This window comes from Podarcis filfolensis (assembly GCF_964270895.1).
Source record: "Podarcis filfolensis genome assembly, chromosome: 17".
Taxonomy (NCBI): Eukaryota; Metazoa; Chordata; class Lepidosauria; order Squamata; family Lacertidae; genus Podarcis; species Podarcis filfolensis.
The window spans coordinates 2,806,201-2,833,881 of NC_139621.1; the positions used below are offsets into that span (position 1 = coordinate 2,806,201).

At 42.6% G+C, this 27,681-nt stretch overlaps 1 protein-coding gene and 1 long non-coding RNA gene across 3 annotated transcripts in view; both read left to right on the top strand.

Moving 5' to 3' along the window:
* Window positions 1–27,681, top strand: part of MECP2 (methyl-CpG binding protein 2) — a 94,883-nt gene that overhangs the window by 19,146 nt on the left and 48,056 nt on the right. The gene's annotated exons all lie outside the window — the stretch shown is intronic.
* LOC310752331 lies at window positions 7,942–25,985 on the top strand. The gene is made up of 3 exons (XR_014542909.1): window positions 7,942–8,023; window positions 10,104–10,160; window positions 24,335–25,985. It is a non-coding gene; the product is annotated as an uncharacterized lncRNA (long non-coding RNA).

Below are 27,681 nucleotides of genomic sequence, written 5' to 3' on the forward strand. Positions count from 1 at the left end.
TTGCAAATGAGCCCAGACAAGTTGCAAGCCTCAGTATGGGAAAAATATAAAGATCTATTACAGGGGTTGGTAACCTAAGGCCCAGGGGCCACAAGTGGCCCATGGGGGTCGTTTAACCAGCCCATGAACTGCCCCCCAACTGAGCCGCCTGCAGTTTGTGTTTCCACATTGGCAGTGGAGGATGAACTTACTTGTTCCTTCTTTGCTACTAGCCTACCCATTTCTTCACTTGCATCCAATTCTTTTTTTCTTTTTTCTTTTTATTAGTTTTCTTACTTGATGAACAAACACAGACAGTAAAATAAACCAAAATAGTAAAATGACAACATCAAACAAAAAAGAAAAAAATACAAAAAGCATACATACAACCATAAATAGATAAGTTATTACATACGGACTTATGTCACCCTATTCTTTAATCTCAATTCCTTTTCTTCTCTAATAGGCTTCCGTCCTCAATGTGGGTTTACTTTGTATATTTTTTAAACTGCTCCTTTTATCCTTTCTTCATTTCTGCTGTTTTCAGCATACAATACTTGTAATCCATGTTGTGTTTTGCGAAAATTAATCAAAGCAAATCCAGGTTTTGACTTGGGAACACAGTTTTTAAAATAATCTCTGTAAATCTCCCATTCCTTTTGGAATTTTTGGTTAGACTGTCTCCTAATCGCATCTGTCATTTTTGCCAATTCGAGATATTCAAATAATTTATCCTGCCATTCCCTTTTTGTTGGTACTATTTCACTTTTCCAATTTCTAGCTATTAATATTCTTGCTGCCATTGTAGCATATAAGAATATTCTCTTTTTTTCATTTGGGATATCCGAATCTAAGATGCCCAAAAGGAAAGCTTCTGGTTTCTTTATAAAGGTTTGCTTAAACATTTTTTTCAACTCCTCATATATAATATCCCAGAAGTTCTTAATTTTTTTGCAACCCCACCACATGTGAAACAGTGTCCCTTCTGCCTGTTTACACCTCCAGCAAGTGTTAGAGCTTGTTTTATACATTTTAGATAGTTTTCTGGGAGTTATATACCACCTGTAGAACATCTTCAACAGATTTTCCTTTAGTGTATAACAGACCGTAAATTTCCATTCTCTATTCCAGAATCTTTCCCATGCCGATAGTTGGATATTTTTGCCAAAATCTTTTGCCTACTTAATCATTACTTCTTTTACCTCTTCATCTTTTATCTCCCATTCTAAGCCTGTACATTCTAGAAATTATTCTTTTCTTATTTTGTATTCGTTCTTTATCTATTTTTGATTCTTTCAACCTTTTTTATCGTCTTTCTTGAATATCTCTATTGATACAAAATTAAAAAATTCCTTCCAGTAGCACCTTTAGAGACCAACTAAGTTTGTTATTGGTACAGTGGTACCTCAGGTTAAGTACTTAATTCGTTCCAGAGGTCCGTACTTAACCTGAAACTGTTCTTAACCTGAAGCACCACTTTAGCTAATGGGGCCTCCTGCTGCTGCCGCGCTGCTGGAGCATGATTTCTGTTCTCATCCTGAAGCAAAGTTCTTAACCTGAAGCACTATTTCTGGGTTAGCGGAGTCTGTAACCTGAAGCGTATGTAACCTGAAGCGTATGTAACCTGAGGTACCACTGTATGAGCTTTTGTGTAAATGCACACTGCTTCGACTACAGCAGACCAACACGGCTACCTACCTGTAACTACCTCTATTGATGATATTGTTGCCAGCCCGTCAGGTGTTGCCTTATTTCCCCGTATTATTTCACTTTCAATTTGTTTTCTTCCTCCTCCTCTTCTTCTTCTTCTTCTTCTTCTTCTGGATCTTTATATGTAGCCCAATTTGTACCCATACTTTTTCTTTTACTGCTGTTGCCTCCAAAGGGAGTTCTGGGTTCTAATAGATCAGGGTCGGCAAAGTTTACCTCGTCTTGGCCGGTTCACTGCAGCGGAGATCCCTCTGTGGCCCGCGATTTCTGGCATCTGTGCAGACACGATTTCCAGTTCTGCGCAGATGCAGTTTCCGGCACCGCAGCGGCGGGGACTCGCTGAGCAGGCGGCTCAGTTGGGGGGCGGCTCGTGGGCCAGTTAAACTACCCCTGTGGGCTGCTTGTGGCCCATGGGCCTTAGGTTACCTACCCCTATAATAGATCTTTATATTTCCCCCATACCTTACATAGTGACTTCCTTATAACATGATTTAGGAAGCCTCTATGAATTTTTACTTTCTCATATCCCAGGTATGCATGTCACCCAAAATGGTTATTGAAACCTTCCAGATCAAGTAATCTGGGTTCTGTAGTGTCATCCAGTCCTTTAACCAACTTAAGCGAGCTGATTCATAATAAAGTTTCACGTCTGGCAGTGCAAGTCCTCCTCTGTTTTTGCTGTCTATTAATAATTTATGTTTAATTCTAGGTTTTTTGTATTGCCAAAGAAAATTCGAAAGGTCTTTCTGCCATGACTTGAAACATCCTGAACCCCCAGTAACTGGGATCATCTGAAACAAAAACATCATCTTAGGAAGCACATTCATTTTTACTGTGGATACTCTCCCCCAGAGCGATAGGTTCAGCCTATTTCATATTTCTAAGTCCTTTTTGATTTCTTTCCATATCTTTAAATAATTATCTTTAAATAGGTTACTGTTTTTATTTGTTAACCAAATTCCCAAATATTTAGCCTTGTTAACTGTTAATCCCGAATTTATTTGCAGCTCTTTTTTCTCTTATGCAGACATATTTTTTGCTAGCATTTTGTTTTTGTTTATTTTTTAATCCCGCCACCTTTCCAAATTCAGAAATTCTATCTAATATTTTTAATACGCTTTCTGCCGGAATTTTGGTAGATATTACCAAATCATTTGCAAAGGCCTTTATTTTATATGATTTACTTCCTACTACTATTCCTTTTATTTCTGGGTCTTTCCTTATTGCAATCGCTAATGATTCTAATACCATAATAAACGACAGAGGTGACAAAGGGCAGCCTTGCCTAGTCCCTTTCTTTATGTTGAAATCTTCTGTTATTTCATTATTTCTAATCAGCTTTGCTCTCTGATTTTGATATAATACCTCAAGGCCTCTGCTGAAAGTTTCCCCAAAGCCTGTAGTTTCTATAGTTTTTTCCTATAACTCCAAGATATATGCAATTCTTGGTCACCTCTGGCTAGCAAGTCAGTTATTAAATACAAGGTGGGTTTTGTAGGTCTTGTGTGTGTTGATGCTGAAGCCCAGGGTAGGAGTCTTGTTAGAATAAATTATAAACTCAAATAAAAAAGCAGCCAGTGCTTGGCAGGGCCTCCTGGCCAGCTTTGCCTCCAGAGGCCCAGTGCAGGTGTACTCGGCTGCCCCCCCCCCGACAAGCCTTCATTGGCTCCCGTCAGGCATGGGTGGTATGTGGGCATTGTTGCTGGCACAGTCCCTGACTGGTGGACATTGGCTGTATTTTCAGGGATGCTTAGACCATGGCTACCCGTTTTGTACAGTATTGTCTGGTGGAGTGTTTCCCCCCACAAAAAATCCTCAGGTAACCCTGTACAGTGGTACCTCGGGTTACATACGCTTCAGGTTACAGACTCCGCTAACCCAGAAATAGTACCTTGGGTTAAGAACTTTGCTTCAGGATGAGAACAGAAATCGCGTGGCAGCGGCGCAGCAGCAGCGGGAGGCCCCATTAGCTAAAGTGGTGCTTCAGGTTAAGAACAGTTTCAGGTTAAGAACAGACCTCCAGAACAAATTAAGTACATAACCAGAGGTACCACTGTATAGTTGTTCCAGTTATGCTGGCATTGTGGTTGTGTACCCCCCCAACCCCCCCCCCAGTGCTCCACATAATTGGTGTATAGAATTGCTTTGTCAGACTTCCACATCCTGTAGATTTGTTAAAGTTTTTTTTTTTTAAATTCCTTAATGTCTAACTTTGGGTGGTACTTAACCCGAGGTACCACTGTAGAATGAAAGTTGTTGGAAAAACACATATTTGAGATGTGCGTCTAATCTTGCCTGCCTCTTCACTACTTAAAAACCCATTTTGACTTTGACATAGAAGGAAGCATTGAACAATATTGCACTTTTTCCTATAACACAATCTTTTTGAAGAATGTGTAAGGAATATAGGCTCCACAGTGGCTTTAGGGTAAAAAAATAAAATAAAACAATGTGGATCTAGGAGATTTTCCCTCTACAGCGGTGGTTATAAAGCAATTTTTATTTCCTGTTTCACCTGCATCAGTAGCAGAGATCTGCTAGTCACTGAAGTTTGCTTTGCAGCACTATTGATATGATGACACAGCTTCTAAATCTGGGCTGTACTCTTGATGGGCGGAAACATTTGTCCAGGCTGCATTGTTTTTACGTGCAGCAGTTTTACAGCATGTTTGTGTGGCTGGATAAAGAAATGAGTTGCTGTGGTGCCTTAGAGGCTAACATGTCCATTGTATGAGAGGCTTCTGTGGGCATATTAAAGAGGCGTATGTATTTGGTTTTAGTGTATTCTGAGTGGATAAATGGTCAGCATCTGAACTATCAGGAAAAAGGTATCAATTAGCTTATCAGCACTGTGTATGTGTTATTTTTAAAAGTGAGCTGAAACATGCAAATAAAGAATGTCTGTACAGTGGTACCTCTGGATACAAACGGGATCTGTTCTGGAGCCCCATTTGCATCCTGAAGTAAACGTAACATGTGACTGTACGTCTGCGCATGCACGGGTCATGTTTCACCGCTTCCACGCATGTGCGTGACATCATTTTGAGCATTTGCGCATGCGCAAGTGGCGAAACCTGGAAGTAATGCGCTCCGTTACTTCCAGGTTGCCGTGGAGCGCACACCAAAAATACTTAACTTGAAGCTACTTTAACCCGAGGTATGACTGTATACATTTGCTTCATTCACATGATTATGCTTTTGTCAGCTAAACAGAGCACTGAAGCTTTTCCTCCTGGCCACTAGACCACTCCTGACTTATTCAGCACCTTCTGGCTTTGGAGATTTCAGTAGACATTGTGCAGTTTTCAAGCATGTCTTCACAGGTATATGTTTAAGAACCTAGTTTTTAAAACAAGACTGCAGCAAAAAGTTGAGCTACTCAGAATGTTGGATTCTGCAGGCAGTATTGAAATCTGTAGCTTTAGTTATACCTGCACAAAATATACACAAACCCTGTTCATTGCATTATACCTGTCCTTTTTCCAAGTTGTCCCCTGGAGCAACCTTCATACTCAGGTTTCCTGTGAACAATCATTGGTTTGGTTTGCATTCTTTTTTGCACCAGCGTGGAAGAGCTATTACTAAATATACACATCATTTTTTATTTTTTATGTGAAGCATGGCAGTATGAGTTTTGTTAAAAGTAGTACTTTTGTGTCGAGAAGAAAGCAAAACTCATCAGACAGCACCAAGTTGTAGCAATATTAGGGGTGTGAGGCTGTTAATAAGGTACCGTATTTTTCGCCCTATAGGGCGCACTGGCCCATAGGACGCACCTCGTTTTTGGGGGGAGAAATGAATAAAAAAAATTGCCGCCGGGAGTTGCCGCCGGGCTCGCAAGGCTTGCGGACACCTGCGCGAAGCACGGGGCGCCCTCTGGGGGGCGCCCCGTGCTTTGGGCTGCAGGCTGCTGCCCGCAAGCCTGGAGAGCCCGGCGGCAACTCCCGCCAGGCTCGCAAGGCTTGCGGATAGCTTCCTGAAGCCTGGTGGCGCTGAGGGTAAAACCTCAGTGCCTAGGACTTGCCGATCGTATGGTTGGCGGTTCGAATCCTCGCGGCGGGGTGAGCTCCCGTCGTTCGGTCCCAGCGCCTGCCCACCTAGCAGTTCGAAAGCACCCCTAAGTGCAAGTAGAGAAATAGGTACCGCTTTATAGCGGGAAGGTAACGGCGTTTCCGTGCGCTGCGCTGGTGCTGGCTCACCAGAGCAGCTTCGTCACACTGGCCACGTGACCCGGAAGTGTCTGCGGACAGCGCTGGCTCCCGGCCTCTTAAGTGAGATGAGCACGCAACCCCAGAGTCGGACACGACTGGCCAGTACGGGCAGGGGTACTTTTACCTTTACCTTTATAGGGCAAAAAATACGGTATATAGCCTCAAAGGCTACACTAAAGTCAGCTAATTTCCATGTCACTTCATCTTCTCTGATCTTCTGCACTTGAGCTACTTGTAGAACTGCTTACCATGATCTGAATTTAATAATAAAAATGATGAAGGCTTTCTGTATGTGCCTCTTCATGGCAGACATGGTAATGCTGAGCTGTTAACATTTGCATTGATATCTAAAGGAGAGGAATTAATCTTTCACCATTATGGTTTTAGTTATGATAAGGATTTGCAGGAGTTCGCCTTCTGCTTAAAACTGTAATTTGGAAAAGTGGCCCCACTTCCAGCCCTTCTCTGTCTGAAAGAAGAAGCTAGCTTTAATGGACATTCACAGATGGAGCTCCCCAACAAGTGACACTGTTGTCCGTATATTTAAAGCCTTTCTCCCCTGTTTATGTCATACAAGGATAGAACAGCCTTCTCCAGCCTGGAACCCCTCCAGTTGCAGTTGGACTCCTACTCCCATCTGCCCCAGCCTACGTGGCCAATGATCAGGAATGGTGGAAGCTGAAGTCCCAAAAAATCTGAGGGTACCAGGTTTGCAATGGCTGATATAGAATGTATCTACAGTGGACTCTCGGGTTGTGAACGTGATCCGTGTGGGAGGGATGTTCGCAACCTGCAGCGTCTGCAACTCGCAGCGCTGTGTCTGTCCACACGTGGGTTGCGATTCAGTGCTTCTGTGCATGCACAAAGCACAATTTAGTGGTTTTGTGCATGCGCGAGCGCCGAAACCCGTAAGTAACCCATTCTGGTACTTCCGTGTTTCAGCGCGTCCGTAACCCAAAAACGCGCAGCCTGAAGCATCTGTAACCCAAGGTATGATTGTATTGGTGTTACACAGCTGTGCCTCAAGAGCCAGCAGCTATTTTTTTAAAACGAGTCATGTTTTTGAACTGCTCAGAGGGCTAGCAGCATTGATTCTGCATAATGATTATCCTATGACCCCAAAGCAAAGGGCTCTCTAAAACATGGGTTGGCAAACTAAGCCCCTGCGGCTGGATCTGGCCCAACCGCCTTCTAAATCCAGCCTGCAGACAGTCCGGGAATCAGTGTGTTTTTACTTGAGTAGAATGTGTCCTTTTATTTAAAATGCATCTCTGGGTTATTTTTGGGGCCTTCCTGGTGTTTTTACATGAGTAGAATGTGTGCTTTTATTTAAAATGCACCTCTGGGTTATTTGTGGGGCATAGGAATTCGTTTTCCAAAATATAGTCTGCCCCCCCCCCAAGGTCTGAGGGACAGTGGATCGGCCCCCTGCTGGAAACGTTTGCTGGCCCCTGCTCTAAACTCTTTCTTCTTCACACAGGCAATAGCAGAGGCTTTGGAAGATCCCTCTTCACTAGCTCTGGGTGCAGGCAAACACTTCCGAAGTCATCATTTCCTCACCCCCACCCCATTCCTCCTCCTTGTTATATTTGTCAGACTTCTTTCTTTATGTGCCTTGTCAACAAATGTCACCCCTTATACACCCAAATGTTCTGCTGGAGAGGGCTACCAGCAGGATGCCATCTCAGTAAAAGCTATGTACAATGTAGGAAACAGACCTTTAATGTGGCACCACCTCCCCTTTGGAACTTACACACACACACACAGAGAGAGAGAGAGAGAGAGAGAGAGAGAGAGAGAGAGAGAGAGAGAGAGAGAGACCCCTGACAGGCATTGTCCTCATTATCTTTTCAGTGTCTGTTGGAGATGTTCATCTTCCAACAAGCCTTTTAAATAGAGATGTTCATGCCAGTCTTTATCTACATTGGACTAGAAACTGAATTTACATTTTTTAAAATTGTTAATTGCTTTGGGGTGTTTCATGGGAAGCAATTCATAAATAAAATGAAAGAAATATAATTATTGTGACTTGCTTTGACAGCAGAAGAAAGCTTTATGCATGAACTGAGTGGAATGTTGGAGACATCATCTAGTCAGTATTAATGGTGAAGTATGTCTGAAAGGTAAAGGGACCCCTGACCATTAGGTCCAGTCGTGACTGACTCTAGGTTTGCGGTGCTCATCTCGCTTTATTGGCCGAGGGAGCCGGCGCACAGCTTCCGGGTCATGTGGCCAGCATGACTAAGCCGCTTCTGGCGAACCAGAGCAGTGCACGGAAAAGCCATTTACCTTCCCGCCGGAGCAGTACCTATTTATCTACTTGCACTTTGACGTGCTTTCAAACTGCTAGGTTGGCAGGAGCAGGGACTGAGCAATGGGAGCTCACCCCGTTGCGGGGATTCGAGCTGCCGACCTTGTGATCGGCAAGTCCTAGGCTCTGTGGTTTAACCCACAGCACCACCCACGTCCCTTGAAGTATGTCTTAGATATGTTATAAAATTTTTCTTCTCTTTCTTTTCTTGTGTACCTCAGTTTTTACTCCTCCACTTAAGCCAGGGCACAAGCAAACCGGAATGGGAAGCTGAGGTGCATGAGGGAAAGAATTCTGACGCTGTGCACACAAGTCCCAGCTTCCTGCAGATTTGAAGGCAGCATTTCAGAGCTGTTATTGCCTATGATGTGCACATTCCTTTTTGGTGCCTTGCCATGGTCTCTGACCAAACCAGCTCTGAGTTTTCTTAGTGTTCAGATTTGTACTCTGAAAAATCCAAAGCCAGCCCTTGAAAGCAAATGCATATTGTAGCAACATTGCTCCGTATGCTTTGGTCTGATTGTCATGAGCCCCTTTATAAATGCACATGTTGGTGTTGGTGCTCTAGTTTTCGTTGTTTATAAGTGGAAGTGTTGGCATATTGCGGACATACATGGTCAAGGGACTTTTAAAAAAGAAGAAAAATTCAATACCACCTGTTTTCCAGGAATACCATCATTCAAAAACATTTTTAAAAGGTTATTTTTTGAATAAAATCGAGTATAAAAGAGACTGCTTGCAATCATGTCTAATCAGTATTGTCACTCCAATGAGTTTGCTGTAGTTGGAAATTGAGGTGGGGAACTCATCTCTCCCCCCCCCCCCAAACGCAGGCTTTCCTTGCCAACACTGTTTTGTACTGTTATCAAACTAAACAATTCTGAGAGGTTTTTTCTTGTTTTTGTTTTTGAGTTTTGTAAACTTCAGTCAGTGAATACATTAAAATAAATGTTTATGGTGAAAATTGAAAAGATGCTGGAGAGCTTTGATTGGATCGCTTGTCTCTTTTAATATTATTAATTAAACAACCAAATGAGGGATCTGATTGGAGCAAAGGAGGGATTTTAATGCTTTCTACACAGTTTTACTAGTTAAATATTTTATTTTATTATTTATCAAAAGATCCCAGGACGGTGTGCAACATTAATAACACACTTTACAGAACACAATAATAAAAACATAATAATAAAATAACCATAAAATAATCATAATAACAGTGTCTCTCTCCCCCCCCCCATTTAACAGACCATAGATTATTGAATGGCCAAAGGCATGGGTAAAGAGGAATGTTTTTGCCTAGCACCTAAGACATACAATGATGGTGCTAGGCAAGTCTTTTTGGGAAGAGCATTCCACAGATGGGGAGCCACCACAGAAAAGACCCGTTTTTGTGTTGCCACCCTCCAAACCTCCCGGGGACATAGAAAAGTGCCTCAGATGACAAGAACAGAGTCAGTTTGTATGGGTCAGTTTGTATGGGGGGGGGGGAAATAGTCCTTAAGGTATTGAGGTCCTGAGCTGTGTAACACTAGCACTTTGCATTGGGCCCAGAAACATACGGCAGCCAGTGCAACTGGGCCCGTAAATAGCAAGCCCCCTGTAGCTGTTTTCAGCGGGTGGGGGGGTATTTAGATTTGTTAAATGACACATAGAAGGAGGATCAAGTCGGGCTATTCCAATTCAATTTGCCTCTCACCCCAATGATTTTGTTTTTTAAAAAAGGAGATCAAATCATGGATCTTCAATTTCTTTTGCCTTAAACAAAGTAGCTAATTGGTGGGACTGAAAATTAAGGGTGTATTTGTTTTGATTTGTTCGTTTTAGTTCTGTAGGTTTCCTCCAAATAACGGAATGAGAAAATAATATTGCTGGAACTTTTCTTGTCTCAATAGTGTTTCTTTCTAGTAATACCTTCAGTATCTTAGAAAAGGCACGGCACTGAGGTTATGGTAATATGCAAATATATTTTCCTTGTTTTGTTTATAATTATATGTTTGCAGATTTTTAGAGTGTAATCTACTTTGAGCTTCCCATCTGGATGCAGAGCGCAAACAGGATAAACAATGTACATCTCAGTGTAATGAATTGATCTGTGAAAGGGCAAGACAGTAAACTTAAACACTTAAACTGCTTGACAGCCCTAATTATTATTTCTGTTTATTTATTTATCTATTGCTATTGGTGTATTTGGTGCTTTACATATGATCTCTTGTTTGAGGTGAGTGCAAGGACACGTGCCGTGATACCATAGGAGTCATCTTGCAGAAATAACTGTAATCTGCTTGACAGACCCTCAGTTGCTATTTGTAATATGGAATCAGAATTATAGAGCCCTTTGCTTGTGCTGTAGAGCCAGTAGCTGAGGTTCGTGATACATGAAAGGTTATGTCAAATCTTCTGAAGAGAAGGAGGGTGCTATAGACAGTTGTGTGCTTCTGACTCAGATGCTTTCTCTAGCATGAGCCAAGATGCATGAAAAGTGAAAAGAAGAGGTACCTTTGGGTGTGTGGGTGTGCTAGTGGCCAGATTAGAATATTTTTTTTGGCGGGGGGGGTTGAACCTTGAACTCAAGTTGCCTATCCATTCTCCATTGTAACTGCACTCCACCCCAAACAACTAGATTCTCTCCCCCTGTTGTGAAGCCACCACTTTTCTCCTGTTTCTGTGACTTAAGAAATCAGGTAACCCAAACTACATGTACATTTGATAAGGAGTTTTGAACTGTTCTGACACGTGTCTCTGTATAATATACCTATTTGTTAATTTGCTGGAGACTTTTGTCTATAAAGGGACTAACAAATGAAATTAATAATAATAATAATAATGATTTATTGAGTGCATGTATTACACATTCTTGTGTAATTTGTTTACTTTATGATCAAGTGAAGTAGCCCCTATGTTCACATACATGGAATAGATGCAAGTGATGCTATTAGCAGTCTACACAGTTGAATTTACTTACCTAGGTGACAAGCATTCCCGAAGCGGGTACATAGGTAAGCTTAATAAAATAAAATATATTGAGGCATATTCTAACTAATTTTGAATGGGTCTGCTCTTCATTATTGATACTTGTTGTCCAATCCAGCTGGGTGGATGAGTGAGCTCACTCTCTTTGCTTAATAAGTAGAAAAATAATAATTAAAAAATTGGATTTCATATATATTATATATAATATATATATATATATATATATATATATATATATATATATATATGGTCAGTCATTTTATCTTAGCCTAACCTAGTAACCTTAGCCTAGTCACTGACGGGCTGCCATTCTCCCTCCTCGGGGGAAAAGCCCCCAAGAGCCGCACACACACTCCACGTGGCTCGGGAAAGGGAGCGTGGCTCTTGGGGGCTTTACCGCGAGGTGGGGAAGGGACTGAGGGGCTGCCCTCTGTCCCTTCCCCCACCTCCCACAAAAGCCAGCAAGAGCCGTGCGCTCTTTAAAGGGAGGGTGGCTCTTGCGGGCTTTTCTACGAGGTGGGAGAAGGACAGCCCCTCAGTGACAGGCTGCCCTTCTCCCACCTCGTAGAAAAGCCCGCAAGAGCCGCACGGAGCCTATGTGCGGCTCTTGGGGGCTTTTCCCGCCTGCCTCCCGCCTGCATTCACGCCATAAGACGCACACACATTTCCCCTTACTTTTTAGGAGGGAAAAAGTGTGTCTTATGGAGCGAAAAATACGGTACTCTATCCCGAGTTCCTTGACAGAGAAGTGGAATATAAATGTAATAAAATAAAATTGAAATATATAGAAAGTGAAATTCCACCTAAACATTAGGAAGAACTTCCTGACAGTAAGAGCTGTTTGACAGTGGAATTTGCTGCCAAGGAGTGTGGTGGAGTCTCCTCCTTTGGAGGTCTTTAAGCAGAGGCTTGACAACCATATGTCAGGAGTGCTCTGATGGTGTTTCCTGCTTGGCAGGGGGTTGGACTCGATGGCCCTTGTGGTCTCTTCCAACTCTATGATTCTATGATTCTATGATTCTTCAAAGCTTGGCTTAGATGGAAATTGAATTGATTATAAAAATGTTAAATTTGATGCCTTGTAATATTCATGACCCTCTATCAAATGTACCTGAATTAAAGCCTATTTTTCTACATGGAAAAATATTTGATTTCTGAGGTAAAAACTAAGTACAGTGGTACCTCGGGTTACATACGCTTCAGGTTACATACGCTTCAAGTTACAGACTCCGCTAACCCAGAAATATTACCTCGGGTTAAGAACTTTGCTTCAGGATGAGAACAGAAATTGTGCTCCGGCGGCGCGGTGGCAGCAGGAGGTGCTTCAGGTTAAGAACAGTTTCACGTTAAGTACAGACCTCCAGAACGAATTAAGTACTTAACCTGAGGTACCACTGTATAGGGCTTTAAAGGTTAAAACCAGCACCTTAAACCTGATCCTGTACTCCACCGGGAGCCAGTGCAGCTGGTATAGCACCGGATGAATGTGATCTCGCAGCGAAGACCCCATAAGGAGTCTCGCCGCGGCATTCTGCACCCGCTGGAGTTTCTGGGTCAGTCTCAAGGGCAGCCCCACGTAGAGCGAGTTACAATAATCCAGTCTGGAGGTGACCGTCGCGTGGATCACAGTGGCTAGGTCAGGGCAAGAGAGATAAGGAGCCAACTGCTTAGCTTGGCAGAGATGAAAAAATGCCGCCTTTGTTATAGCTGCAATCTGCGCCTCCATGGAAAGGGAGGTGTCGAAGATTACACCCAAACTGTTAATGGACAGTGCTGGCACTAATTGCACCCCCTCAAGAGATGGGAGTTGCCCCCCCCCAATCCCATATCTTCCCAACCCAGCCAAAGGACCTCTGTCTTCGAAGGATTTAACTTCAACAGGCTCCCACGTAACCATCCAGCCACAGCTTCCAAACATCTGATCAGTGTGTCTGGGGCCGAGTCAGGATGGCCATCCATCAACAGATAGAGTTGGGTGTCATCAGCATACTGATGGCACCCCAACCCAAAACTCCGGACAAGCTGGGCGAGGGGGTGCATAAAGATGTTAAAAAGCATCATAGCCAAACACTGGAGAGTCCTGGTACCAAATGGAAAATAGCCTTACGAGAAAAGCTAACCCAACAGACTGAAACTGACACGGGGACAAATAGAAGAGGACTCTCTCACCCCAGTGTGGCTTCCCTTTATCTCATACACAGCCCAACAAGAATCCACCGAAAGCATAGAAATCAATTTCGCTAATTTGACCCAACAAGCCCCCCCCCCCTTCACAAATGCAAACAAACCTCACTGCAGACAATCATAGACAAGCATCCACACCCTGGACCCCCCCAATCCCTCTCACTACCAAGGAAATGTAATAAGCAAATAGAAAGAGAACCTACCCAGTTGATGCTGACACAAAACCCCACATGTACACTGTAAAAAAATAAAAATTTCACCGCCACCCCTCCTTCCCCCCCATCTTCTTCCTGGCCTTATACCAGGGGACAGCAAACGTTTTCAGCAGGGGGCCGGTCCACTGTCCCTCAGACCTTGTGGGGGGCCGGACTATATTTTGAAGGGGGGAAAAATGAACGTTTACCTATACCCCACAAATAATCCAGAGATGCATTTTAAATAAAAGCACACATTCATGTAAAAACACACTGATTCCCGGACCATCCGCGGGCTGGATTTAGAAGGTAATTGTGCCGGATGCAGCCCCTGGGCCTTAGTTTACCTACCCATGCCTTATACTGTAGTCAACACTAATGTCTCACAACAAATCTGTAGAAAAGACTGTACAGGCTGAAAAAAAGAGAAAAGGCATGTACTTTTGTAAACCAAGAAAATTGTTAATAAAAATTATTTAGTGGTCTATATGACCAGAGGCTTTGGATTAATCTCCTAGGTAGTATAATGTTTTACTTTGTCACAAACAGGGTATATGTTAATTGTATTTTGATAGAAACCAGTTAATACACACTCTTATTTAAGAAATGCATGAATTACAAAATTTAACTCCCATTTTAAAGTCAGCCATTTGCCACGATGATTTAAACTAAACCACTTTGTACTTTATTTTTTACTTTGTACTTTATTTTTTCTAAAATCTTCCCAGCTGTGATCCTGCTGTGCATAGATTCTTCTTCCATGTTGCCTGTGTGAGTGCATTCAGGGTTTGGAGTAGATGGAAAAACAGGGAAATGATGAACAATGCTGAAAGCAGAAAAGATGGGAGTGGAGTTAAGGGTTTTTAAGGCAGTTATCTTAAATTGTACCTGAAATCCGTCCATTATGATTCGACTGATTTTTATGAAGGGGGAGTCAAGGCTTGCAAATGGAAGTGTTTTGAAAAGTGATTGTGTGTTTGAGACAAACATATTTGGGTGGTTTTGAACTCCAACACAAGCATCTGCTAATCTCTGAAGTGTGGAGGCAGGGTTGTCCACAGACATCTGTGCTGCAGTGATGAGTAGTAGTGTATAGATGCATAGATGTAAAATTTTTTTGGGGTGTGTGTGTTTTGTTTGTTTGTTCTGTTTTAGGCTGGGTATGTTGAAGGACCAATGCAGGTGGTGGGGTTCCTCTGTGCACTTAAAAACAACAACAGAATCCCTTCCCATTTCCTCTTTAGCCATATTGACCAACTAGGTTACACATGGTGCTTATGGTTGTACTGTAATTAGTTGCTGTGGTGCAAACAGTATTAATGGGCTTGTGTTCTGCTTTTGACTTACCACTATGGGAAACCAGAATACTGGACTAGATGGACCATGGGTAGGTGAACAATCTGGCCCAATCACCTTCTAAATCCGACCCACGGATGTTCCGGGAATCAGCGTGTTTTTACATGAGTAGAATGTGTGCTTTTATTTAAAATGCATCTCTGGGTTATTTGTGAGGCATAGGAATTTGTTCATTCCCCCCCCCCCCACAATATAGTCTGCCCCCCCCACAAGGTCTGGGGGACATTGGACTGGCCCCCTGCTGAAAAGGTTTGCTGACCACTTGAGATGGACCCTTGATCTGGCATTCGTATGTTTATGCATTGTGTTTATACGCTTGACAAAAATGTCTCTCTCCTTCCCTGTTCTTCACTCAGGCATGTGGAATACGCAAATAGCAGTCAACCAGTTCCTTAACTGGTGTAGGTTGGCTTAGTTGTACAGACTGAAAAATGTCTGTCATACCAGCTGGAGTTCAGCTGAGGATATTCAGTCAGCTCTGTGTTTTACATCTTTGTTTTGTTAAAATAAATGTGATTTCACGCAGGCCATAACTTAGGTTGGAGATCTCCTAATTACCAAAGTATGTGCCTGCTCTGGTTTTGCAATTCTCCACCTCTCACAGCAGTGAAATGTAACTTGTGCTTTCTTTGCTTCCGCAGTCTCGAATTTTGAAAGAAAGGACACAGAAAGCACAGGGTGTTTTTCCCTTTTTGTTTTGTTTTTGTTTTTTCTGTGTGAGGGGAATTGAATAGGCTCCCCCCAAAAGTGTGTGTGCATTACACTTCAGCTGAGTGGCTAACTGGGTAGAAGAATATGTGGGCTCCCACTCTCTCTGTGCCCAAATTGTTATCAAAGCTTTCACCACTTCGAAAAAACTAGCAGGGCTTGTTCATCAAAAGGCCTCTGTTGCATTGATCACCCCAGGCATTCAGCAATAATGAATTAAGCTATATAAAGCATGAGTTAAACAGTACATTCTGTAATCTTGTTGGGTTTCTGAGTTTTGATCATGCAGTTTCCATGCATCTGTTTTATTCCTGCAACCATGAGAACTAGAAACTTTTTTTAAAAAAAAAGTAAATCATTTTTCAATTTTATAACAAGAATACAATTTTTTTAAAAATCAAACATACTCTTTATATTTGTTTATTTTTCTTTTAAGATCTCCCTTTCACATATATCTTGACTGCTCATTTTATGTTAACCCTGCTAACGTTTTAAGTTGTTTACAATAATTTTTCAAATAATCCACAATTGTTTCCCATTCTTTATTCAAGGTTTTTTCTTCCTGGTTCTTCATTCTTCCCGTAAGTTTAGCCATTTCTGCATACTCCATCTTCTGCCAGTCCTCCTTAGTCGGAACTGTTTCTTCTTTCCATTTCTGCACATAAATCATCTGGGCAGTTGCTGCATACATAAACGTTTTTTCTGATATTTGGGTTCCTCTGAGCCTATTATCTCTAGAAGAAAAGCTTCTGGTTTTTTAAAAAAAATAAAATATATCTTCAACATTTTGTTCAGTTCATTATAAATCATTTCCCAGAAAGCTTTCACTACCTTACATGACCACCATGTATGGTAAAAGGTACCCTCCTTTTCTTTACATTTCCAGCATGTATCTGATTCCGATTTATGCATCTTAGCCAATTTACTAGGAGTCAGATACCATCTATACATCATTTTCATATAGTTGTCTTTTAGTGTATAACACACTGTAAATTTCAAATCTGTATTCCATAATTTTTCTCATGCTGCTATTTCAATGTTATGACCTATATTCCTTGCCCAGTGTATCATTGCTGATTTTACAAGTTTGTCTTTTGTTTCCCATTCCAATAACAACTTGTACATTCTCTATAAGTTCTCTTTCAAATTGTGAGGCTTGATTCATAAATCCATTCATTTTATCTAATTCAAATAGCTCATTAAGTTGATAATATTGTAACATATTCAAACCTTTCTCATTTTACTTCTCAGTCTACATCCATTAACAAATCTGTATATGTTGCCCATTCATTTTTCATTTTTTCAAAGATATAGCTTCAATAGGAGAGAGCCACAAAGGTTTCTTTCTTTCCAACTGGTTTTTATATTTATTCCATACTGTATATATATTTTCCTGATTGCATGATGCATAAAACCTTTATGCATTTTAATTTTACCATACCATAAATATTACCAAACTTATTGTCATGTCCTTCCAAGTCTAACACCTGGTTAATCACTCCTTTAACCAGCAAAGAAATGATGACTCATAATCTGGTCGTAAATCTGGTAATGAGAATCCACCTTTTCCTTTCCAATCTATCAGAATTTTATATTTAATTCTTGGTTTCTTCCTTTGCCAGACAAATCTAGAAATATATTTCTGCCATGCTTTGAAGCATCTTCCATTGCTGATTATTGGAGCTGTTTGAAATAAGAGAAGCATCATCGGTAACACATTCATCTTTATGACTGACATCCTTCCCATCAATGAAAGCTTCATTCTAACCCCATACTTCAAGACTTTTCCTGATTTCTCTCCATGTCTGAATATAATTTTCTTGGAATATGTTAGGGTTTCTTGATGTTAACCAAATTCCCAAATACTTAACCTTTTTATCCTATTATTAATCCCGTATTTGTCTGTTCATCGTTCTTTACCTGTTTGTCTATATTTTTCACTGAAATTTTAGTTTTACTTTTGTTTATTTTAAACCCTGCAACTTCCCCAAATTTTCTTATCTCTTCTAATAGTGGGAACTAGCAACTTTTCTCTTTAGACGAAAACTGAAATACAAAAGATATAACTTCTGCAATTTTGAGTGTTAGAATGCAAAACACCAGAGCGCATTAAAATATATTTAGCTTCCTTTTACAGCACTGAAAAACTTGGTGGCAAAATAGAAAATCTGGGCTGAACTGTTTTTAGAACTAATACTGGATCGATGTTTTGTCATTTTCATAAAAGAGACTTGCTATTTTAGAAGCTAGCTGTCTTCTGGCTGGAGGAGAGTTAACATTGATTTGAATTGTATCCTGCCCTTCTAGTACATTTATTTCAGTCCTGTTTACAAGCTGCAATGATTCTTAAAAAGAGGCCATCAAGATAATCCATGGTGTATGTTGTGTAACAAAAATATAGACTTGGCATCTTGTGTTAGTGTCATGTCGTTCTGTTTTCCAAACAGCAGGAGTCAGTGCTCATTTCTTACAGTGTTTTCAGCTGATTTTTGTTTAGTGGACTTGAGTCCACTAAGAGTTTCTATCTTATAACAAGGAAGAATGGGGTTGGTTGGTTGGAATCATCTTTGTCAGAAACAGTGTTAGAAACTGAGATATGAAAGCTCGGAGCTAAATGGCACCTTAAACCTAGGTTATGGGCGTAACAGCAGGATGTCTAGGCGCACTTATTTTATAACAAGAATTCAAAGCTGAAAATGAATGAACTGCAGCTAACATATTGTGTTCATGTTTTACATTGTCTAGTCCTTCCCCTGCGCACCCCCCACCCCCTGATATTCTTAAGAGGGTCTCTTCTCCAGTCTTCAGAGAGTATCTGGAAGTGGAGAGGCAGAAAAAGGTCTTCCTTTCCTTCCACCCTGCAGTTTTAATCTGAAATTTTAAGCCAGGGGTCAGCAAACTTACCGCACCTCGGGCCGGTGTCTCCAGCACCAATCATGCAGCGGGCCGGAGGGCAAAGGAGTGCGTGCCCATACGCATGCGCACACACTATTTCCGGCATACTTCCGGGTCAGAGGAGCACTGGAAATAGCTTGTGTGCATGTGCACAGGCCTCCTCCGACCTGGATGTGCACTGGAAATAACACTTGTGCATGCGCAACTGATCCAGAAGTGGGCAGCCGTGCAGTGCAGCTCCGGTAAGTGCAGGCAGCAGCGGGTGGCGGGGGTTGCTGTGGGCCGGATAAACGAGTCCCTCGGGCCTTATCCGGCCTGTGGGCCTTAGTTTGGGGATCCCTGTCTTAGGCTCATGTTCTGGCTCATGCTAATGAAATTCCCTGTCACAAAATGCACCTAGAACAATGGGAGTTTTGAACACTGGGCAGAAATCACCCTTGATAGTGGATAGCTTAAAGCTAACCTTAATGTTAATGCTCCTATTAGCTGGGCTGCTGTGTTGCCTGTATTGGTATTCCTTGGGGTGACGTCTGCAGGATCTAGACCTTGAACCACACAGGCAGCAGTTATGCTACTGTGCAGACCTTGGATGCATATCAGCCAGCCTATAAAGCATTACTGCATCTCCATGGATTCAATTTATTGTTGGCATCTGTGGGGGGGCTATAATGTTTCAATTCAATGTTTTAGATTTAACCCCACTACAAAAGCTACCAACATTTTTTTCTGAGCCAGATATATAATTTGTACTAGAACCAGCACCTGATTTTGCCTGGCCTCATGTATATTGCTCTCAGTTCTTAGGGAATGAATAAAACTGTAACTGGCTGTGAAATGTTTGATGGATTGGACCACATGCAAGTTGCATTCTGTCCACAATTGCCACCCCCACCATATATTGCTTTGTTTTTAAAGTCCAGCATTAGATGCAGAGTTGCTAGTTGGGGGTGGAACTTGGCACCTTACAGGCTCCCCTACCACCAGTTTCCTATAAATCGTTTTCCCAAGCCTGTACACTATAGAAGGTGTGGAGGGCAGAAGACTGTTTTGGGATAGTTATGTTAATGCTGGTGTTTGTGCTTCACTTGTATTCAGTCCCCAAACAGGCACAGCCTAGTTCAGTGGGTGCAAACCTATGGCACACGTGCCAGAGGGGGCACTCAGAGCCCTCTCTGTGGGCATGCATGCCGTTGCCCCAGCACAGAGCTGGCAGAAGGCAAGGGCAGTGCGTTGAGTCCTCAGCTCAACTTGTGTCTCAGTAGAAGCACCTCGGGTGAAGGAGACTGGCCTGTTCTGGAAGACAGCCCCTGGATTTAAAGCTGTGAAGGATTGGGTGACTGTGCTGCTCTGTGGCAATGCGGCTGTACACTTGATCAAGCCAGGTATACTGTAAAGGTCTGAAAACCCCTGTGCCCTCAAAGGCATAAACAATCACCTGCTGCCTGTCTTCTGGCAGTCCAACAAGAGAGCCTGTCTGACTGCTGCAAGCTCTCTGGACTGGTTCCACAAGTGCTTCATTCTGGAAGTGAGGATTCAGGGTGGATTTGATTTAAATCACAATTTAAATCACTAGTCAATAAGACTTTATTTAAAACATTTTTTTACAGAAGGACTCATTCTTGCTGGTATAATCTTAATATTTACAACGTGAAGGTTTCATTTTTTGAATAATAAATTTTCAGAGTAGTTTTTACAGTTAAATCACAAATTACTGATTTGGTTATACCATTAGTAATACATAGACAGATAATTATGAAATTATTGTGAGGTTTAATAAGTTAACTGTTTATATTTGGACAACTTTTCTGCTACACTTTATTTGAAGGAGAAACATAATCATTTCCATAATAACAATTTAAACAATTTATTTAACTAAAACAATTACATTATAGCATATGTATCCATGTTTGTTAACTGATGTGGTTAAACTTTTTTAAAAAAAACTTAGACTGAGTTTTAGCACACATGAAAAAACTTAAAACAAATCCTTATTTCCTGATGAATAGCCTTTGGTCTATAATGTAACTTAAATAGAAAACTATCTTTATAAAGATTTTTCCTCCAGAAGCATTTTATTTTATTTAAATAAATAAAAAATCCAATTTAAATATTTAAAATCCATTTTTTAAAAAAAAAAATCATTGATTTTTATTCACCCTGGAGGCATTACTTGCTGGAGAATGGGCTGGAATTCAAAGTGCTACTGCTGGTGGACAGTGTTCCTGGTCACCTGCAGGGACTGCAATTTGTGCACGATGATGTCACGGTTGCCTCCCCCCCAATACAGCCTCACTCATCCAGCCTTTGGGTCAAGGGGTGATTCGCTGCTTCAAGGCTCATGATGCCAGGCTCACCTTTGTCTTGCTGATCAATGCAGTGGATGCTGATCTGGATCTCGACCTCACGTCATTCTGGAAGTCCTTCAGCATTGCCAACTGCAATCAAACCTATATCAAAGCAGGCAGTGGCTGCAATCAAGCCTGAAACCATGAACGCATGCTGAGGCAAACTCTGGAAGGAATGTGTTCATGGTATCAAGGAATTTCCAGACATTACCACTGAGGTAGAGAACATTGTGAAGATGGTGTTGATGACAATGGCTTTGTTGACCTCATCCAGGAGGAAGTGGAAGAACTGACTGAGGGACAACAGGCCTTGAGCCTGAAAGAGCTGAGATCAAGTTCCAGCTCTGAAAGTGGGGAAGAAGGGGAGGATGGTGAGCAGGATGACCAATCCACTTAGACCTTGGAGAGCTTTTCTGAACTCTTTGGCACACTCATCCATGTGAATTACATTATTGTGCAGTATGACCCCTCCATGGAACGCATCCTGAAGATCAAGCGTGCCATTGCAGACAGTGTGTGACCATACAAGGAGATGTTTGACCAGCTGAAGATACAAAGCACCAGCTACCTATCACCATGTTCCTCTGCAAAGCGCCAGCAGCAGCAGCAAGTGAATCTGACCCACTGCCAAGCACTTCAGGATACTGGTCTTCCCCTCTTGTCATCATTTCCACATCCTCCAGTGATGATGAAGATATAGAGCCACCACTGCCACCATTCTTGCCAGTTTGGAAGGGCTGCTGGGTTTTTAAAAGGGATTTTCAAGAGTTTCCAGGGGTTTAGAGGGTGTTTACGGGCTTTTTAGATGGTGTTCCCTGCTATACACATTTTCAGTTATATACACCGTACCTGGGAACATAATCCCCACGTAAGTGGGAAGTCACCTGTAGTATGTAATATAGTATGGGGCTTTGCTATTTCAAGGAAAAGCAAGTAAAAAATCTCACAGGACATGCTCAGGCCTGAGGTGGGCCTGAAGTAAATCTTTGGAGCCTTGCCACTATCTAAGCTGTTGGCAGCAAGAAACCTGTTCTGTGAACCTTGGCTGGAAGAAGAAGAAGAAGAAGAAGAAGAAGAAGAAGAAGAAGAAGAAGAAGAAGAAATAATAATAATGATGATGATGATGATGATGTAGTAGTAGATATTCAGGTAAAATGTGGTCATGTTGCCTTTTGAATGGGGAAGCGGGGGCTGCATGAAGTTAGAGAGATAAAGGGTCCATGGATTATCACATTAACCAAGACAGCTTATTTTACTCTGAGACAAAATCTCTTTAAATCACCCATAGTAGCCCGTGGAAGCTACTATCCTGCAGCATTTTTTGCAGGTCTGCTGGGGCATGGCAGAGGAGAGACAAAAGCTGCATTTCCATGCTGAGTATGTCTCTCCTGTTATAGCTGTCAACTTACAGATTTGAAAATAAGGGACCAGCAGCCTCGGAAATAAGGGATCAGCAGCCAAAATAAGGGATTTTAGTCAACCAGCTCCTTTCCTTTCCCTCATAACAGTCAATCGAAGGAGCCTCCAAAACAAATCCAACCCCCCCCCCCGAGATTGCCGCCCGCCATTGTACTCCACCAGCTCCTTTCCTTCCCCCCCCCCACCATGTGCCCCCGCTCCTGACATACCTTTTCCCCAGCAAGGGTGAGTGGGCCGTCGATGACGTATCCATCCGATTCTGAGCACAGGTATGTTCAACTTCTGAGCCCCTCCGAGCCAAAGGCAGAAAGCCCAGCCAGCAACCAAAAGAAGTGGTGGTTCCCACAGCGCAGGAACCCGGCAAAGGGGATGCAGCAAGGAAAACCACCGTCACCTCTCCGCTGGGAAGCGCTGAGCAAAGGCGAGTCCCCAGGCAATGCGGCCGATTTGATCGGCACAAGGCATGCAAGCTCCACCCCCCAGTCGTTCTTAGACTCCTTATTGGGTGAGCAACGCAGCCAAGCAACACAGTTGGAGCCTCCCTCCTCCCTGGCCAGCAGGGAGGGAGGAAGAGGAGCTGCTTCCTTTGAAACCCGGGAAATTTAAGGGACATCATCAATCCAGGACAGCAGCGGAAACGGCGGTGGGATAAGGGAGTTTCCCGCCAAATAAGGGACGGTCGACAGCTATACTCCTGTTGCAGCCTATGTACTCTCTATGCTGGCTGCACAGGAGTGACAGAGAGCTCCATCTGTCCTTAGCCTTCTCACTTGCCTGTGTATGAATTTCCTGGTTTCTGTATATATACTAGTCCAGAGCCTTGGGGGGGGCGGTAGCCAGATTTTTTGCCCCGGGTGAAGCCTCCATAGGGCGCCATTGAGGCTCCTAGCCTCTGTGTGTGTGTGCGCACGCGTGTGTGTGCAAATGCACATGGGGAGTGCCAAACTGGGTCTTTGATCCAGGTGAAATAAAGCCTAGTTTCGCTCCTGTACCAGGCTAGTGCTTAAATAAAAGACTGCTTTACCACAACCACCCCAAGCCCTTAACCCAGGAGAGGGATTCTGATGGGAAGCTGTGCCTTGTAGCAATGCCACAAGTGAAGTAAGGTTTAAATTCATGGTATCAACTGCTGGTGCAGAGCAGCCCTCAGTTCTGTGAGTGAGAAGCAAGAGAAAAGACATATCGAACATATGAAAACTCTTAATCTGTTTATACTCATTAACAGTCTCGGTTTTCAGGAGCTTGATGCTTTTGCACTAATGTTTGGAAATGAAACTCCATTTTCAAATGATATTTATTGAATTGAAATGGTGACTCAGCAACAAGAACCATCTTAGGTAACATTGTTCGTTCTTCAGCAGCATTTTAAAATACAGCGGTACCTCGGGTTAAGTACTTAATTTGTTCTGAAGGTCTGTTCTTAACCTGAAACTGTTCTTAACCTGAAGCATCACTTTAGCTAATAGGGCTTCTTGCTGCCGCTGCACCGCCGGAGCACGATTTCTGTTCTCATCCTGAAGCAAAGTTCTTAACTCGAGGTATTATTTCTGGGTTAGCGGAGTATGTAACCTGAAGCATATGTAACCTGAAGTGTATGTAACCACTGTATAGGGGGCTCAGTAGGCCAGGACAAAGGTTAACTTGCCCTCAGCTCATGGTGTGACCTTTGTGACAGCAGCTGTTTTCTATCTGTGTCTTCCATGTGTGCCATATTATGAAGATTATTAAGATTTTAAAAAATGTTGCTCAGCACTGAAATTGCTTGTCACAGTGGAAACTTGGATGGGTTGGTAATTGGACTGGATCTGAGTAAAAAAATATCCTAGGAGTAAGAGAGTACCATTTCCACTGAGTCACAATGCTGATTGTAGCTGCCCATTAATGTTGTTTGGAAGCAAGAGATAATTTATTGCATGCTACACTGCAGAGGTCTGCTGTGTGCAGAGGGGGGAACTGAGCTAAGCTACTACTATGACATTTTAAAATCTAGAATTTGTTTCGGATAGCAAATTCATGCAGCCTTAGGATATTCTTCAACTGCTTTCTCATTAGGCATCAGATGTGAGGTGGAGACTAGTCCATAGCATTTGCCCAGTTATTGTTTATGGTGTGTATCAACACAAAGTGTTCGAACCCTTTAGGATTATTATTTGTCATGTGAAAAATAAATTAATTTTCTGTGCATGTTACTGAAGCATAGGCCTGGCTGATCTCAATTTAGCTTTTTTAAAAAACTGACACATTAATTCAGATTTATATCCCACCCTATTCCAAGAGTTCAGGGTGCACAATTGCAGTTTAGGAGCTCCATGTCCCTTAGTCTCTTCTTTTAAAAAGTGGAAAATATGTTTGTCACATAAGCGCACCCAAGAGGAGAACAGGGAGGGATGGCTTTTGTTGATTTTTTATTATGAAAAAGTACTAATAATTTTGGTTAAACACACATACACATAAATAAGGAGAGCTAGGGAACCTGCGGTCAGGCCTATGCAGGTTGTGGGGCAGCTGGGTCCACTTGCCTTGGGCCTTGGAGAGCTGGGCTGGCCATGGGGTCCTGCCAGGGGCTTGCCAGACTTACACTGTCATGCTGAGAACAAGATCCTTGCCCCAGGCCTCAGACAAGCTCTGCATGGGCCTGCCTGTGGCTCTCCAGATGTTAGTGGGCTCAAGTTCTCCTCAGCCCCAGCCAGCGTGGCCGATGGTCAGGGATGATGGGAGTTGTAGTCCAGGAACATCAGAAGGAACACAAGTGGGGTAGGCCTGGGCAGTGTATCAATTCACCCAGGACCGGTATGAGGGGCAGACAGCAATGGCAGCTTCACTCAGTGGTATATTACAGGTGAAACAGCCTCCTCCTCAGTTCCTTAGCCACCAGTGCCCAGCGCGCCAAGGGAGAAACAAGCTGCAGCCGGGCACTGGAGGCAGAGGGACTCAGGGGCAGCGGCAGTTTCACCAGCGATATCCTGCTGAGTGAAGCTGCCATCCCACTTTGCCCTCAAACCGGCGCAGAGGGAGAAACATGCTGCATCGGAGAGGGGCCAATACAGCTTGTTCCTCCCTTCACTTCTTTAAACTGCTTGGTTGAGAAGCATACATCTGCCATTGCTCAGCCAGGCAGTTTTATGGAGCCCCCTACACGCCACTGGCTTGCACTAGCTGGTGGCAGGATAGGGACTCTGTGAAACTGCTCTGCTGAAGGGCACTAGGTTACCACCCACCTCAGCCAAGCAGTTAATGGAGCCCCCAGCTCACTGCTGGCTTGTGAAAGCCAGTGACATGTCGGTACTCCCACCCCACAGCCGAACAGTCCCAAAGCTTCTCCTGCTTGCTCGCTTGCAAGCAGGAGAAAGATTGGGGGTTCCCTCAGCTGGGGAGCGGGAGGCTTTGCGTTCCCTCGCTGAGCGGCCTCAATTCTTCTCCTGCAATCTGGAGAAGGATGGGTTGCTCAACTTGGGGAGCACAAAGCTGCTTTCTCCCTGGTGCAGTGAGGCACTGGGGTGAAACCACCTCAGCAATTTCACCCTGACGCCTTGCAGTGCTGTGGTAGGAAGCAGGTTTTGGAACATGGTGATGTACCGCCAGATCACATTGTTTGCCTGGCGATATATTGTGATGTTGTAAACCTGACATCGCCCAGCCCTCGTTGTGGGGAGAGTGTTTAGCAGGAGAGGAGATTGTAAGTACAAAAATGGATATGTTTAATGGTGTCATTATCTGTCTCACTTCTTTCTCCAGGCTTTTTTCTACCTGGTGGCCCATCCTTAGGATCAGTCCGCATGATCCAAGAGTAGATGCTTGACTGAGTCTTCATCTGCTTTCATCTTTTGCAGTTTGACATTGTGTCTCTTACTTTCTCCTTAAAAGCTGCCATAGGGGTTTCAACTTTGATCCTAGCAATGGTGTGGGTGGGTGTGTTTATATAAACTCTTTCATCTGGATACTATTTTCCAGGTCTGAATTTCCAGCCTTTAGTCATTTTTCATAGGGGATAGCAGGAATCAGTGTTCTGTGTGATTCCTGTGGAAGTCTCTACTGTGAAAGATTTTGAGGAGAGCTTTCTAAGGGTGTGTGAACCTGGGACTAAACTTACCAAGAAATTCCCAGAGGCAGCAAGCAGCTAGTCAAAACCTGCTGGACGCTGGAGCTTTCAGAGCTTTCCAAATTGAGCGCCAGAATTTGATCGACCTCTTCTCTTCTCCATCCCTCCACCCATTCAGTGTGAAAAACTGGTGGTGTTGAAAATTTTCCACTGCTGTACTTTTCCATTTAAAAATGAATTTCTAAAAATAAATAGTTTTGTTAACCTAATTAGTAATGTAATGAATGGAAACAGTCAAATTGAGCAGTTTCTGCTTGTAATAAACTTTTTCAGGTGTCTGTCTTTAGGAACCACACTTGCATGTATTATATATAGCCAAGCCGACTTTAATGTATTTTTAGGAACCATCAGTTGTAGAATTTCAGGATGGTCCTCTGACCATTTAGTTTCTAAAAACGCACACACTAAAAGATACAAAGTTGCAGAGCGCAATGAAATGGAAGTGAACATCATAAGTGACACTTTTGGCACATTATAAAATTAGTATGATAACCATTAAAATACATTTTAGGAAGTGTATGCTAATGGGTTGTATATCTTAAAATATTTTCAAATTTTCAAAACACCTTTTTTAATTGTCTTAAAATATTATAATAAAATGATATCTTATTTGTTATATTTCTATTTCTGTTTATAGTTTTAATAATGCATTCCAATAAAAATGCTTAACAGTGGTCTAAGAATATTTGTAAGTATTCTAAATAAAAATTAAAGCTTTGAATTTGTTTAGATGTGATATTAAAAAATATTAAGTATGTTTTCTTGAATTTCCAACTTACCTACTTCTGACCATGTGTGGTAGTGATAACAGCTCTGAGTTTGCCCCAGGGGTCAGAATGGGCAGGTCAGAGTACTGATCACCTCCACCTGTTATTGATGTCAATGCTCTTCATACCAAGTTCTGCATTGGATATGGCAGATCTTGTAGGAAGACACAAGTCTGAGGAGCAATTTTAATTTCTGTTAATGTCCCATGATGGTGTCTCCTGCCTGAAAGGAATGTTGATCCAAGATGGTGCTCACTTCCTTCAGGGAGCAACAAAAGGGTAGGACATTTCCTCATCTCGCCCATCTTCTTCAGTCCCACTATTCTGGCTTCTAAAAGCGGCCACTTTTGCACCCGCTGCCATAAGCTCCTGGACGGGGTTCCTTCTCATTGTCCCAAGACCTGACGTGCAGCCACTCTTTTTTGCCAGTTGAAAGAGGCATGCAGTCTTGTTAATCTGAATGCATACTGCAGTTGCTAATCCCTGAATCAAAAAGGCATGTACTTACAAGGTGACTCTGGAGGAGGCCCAGG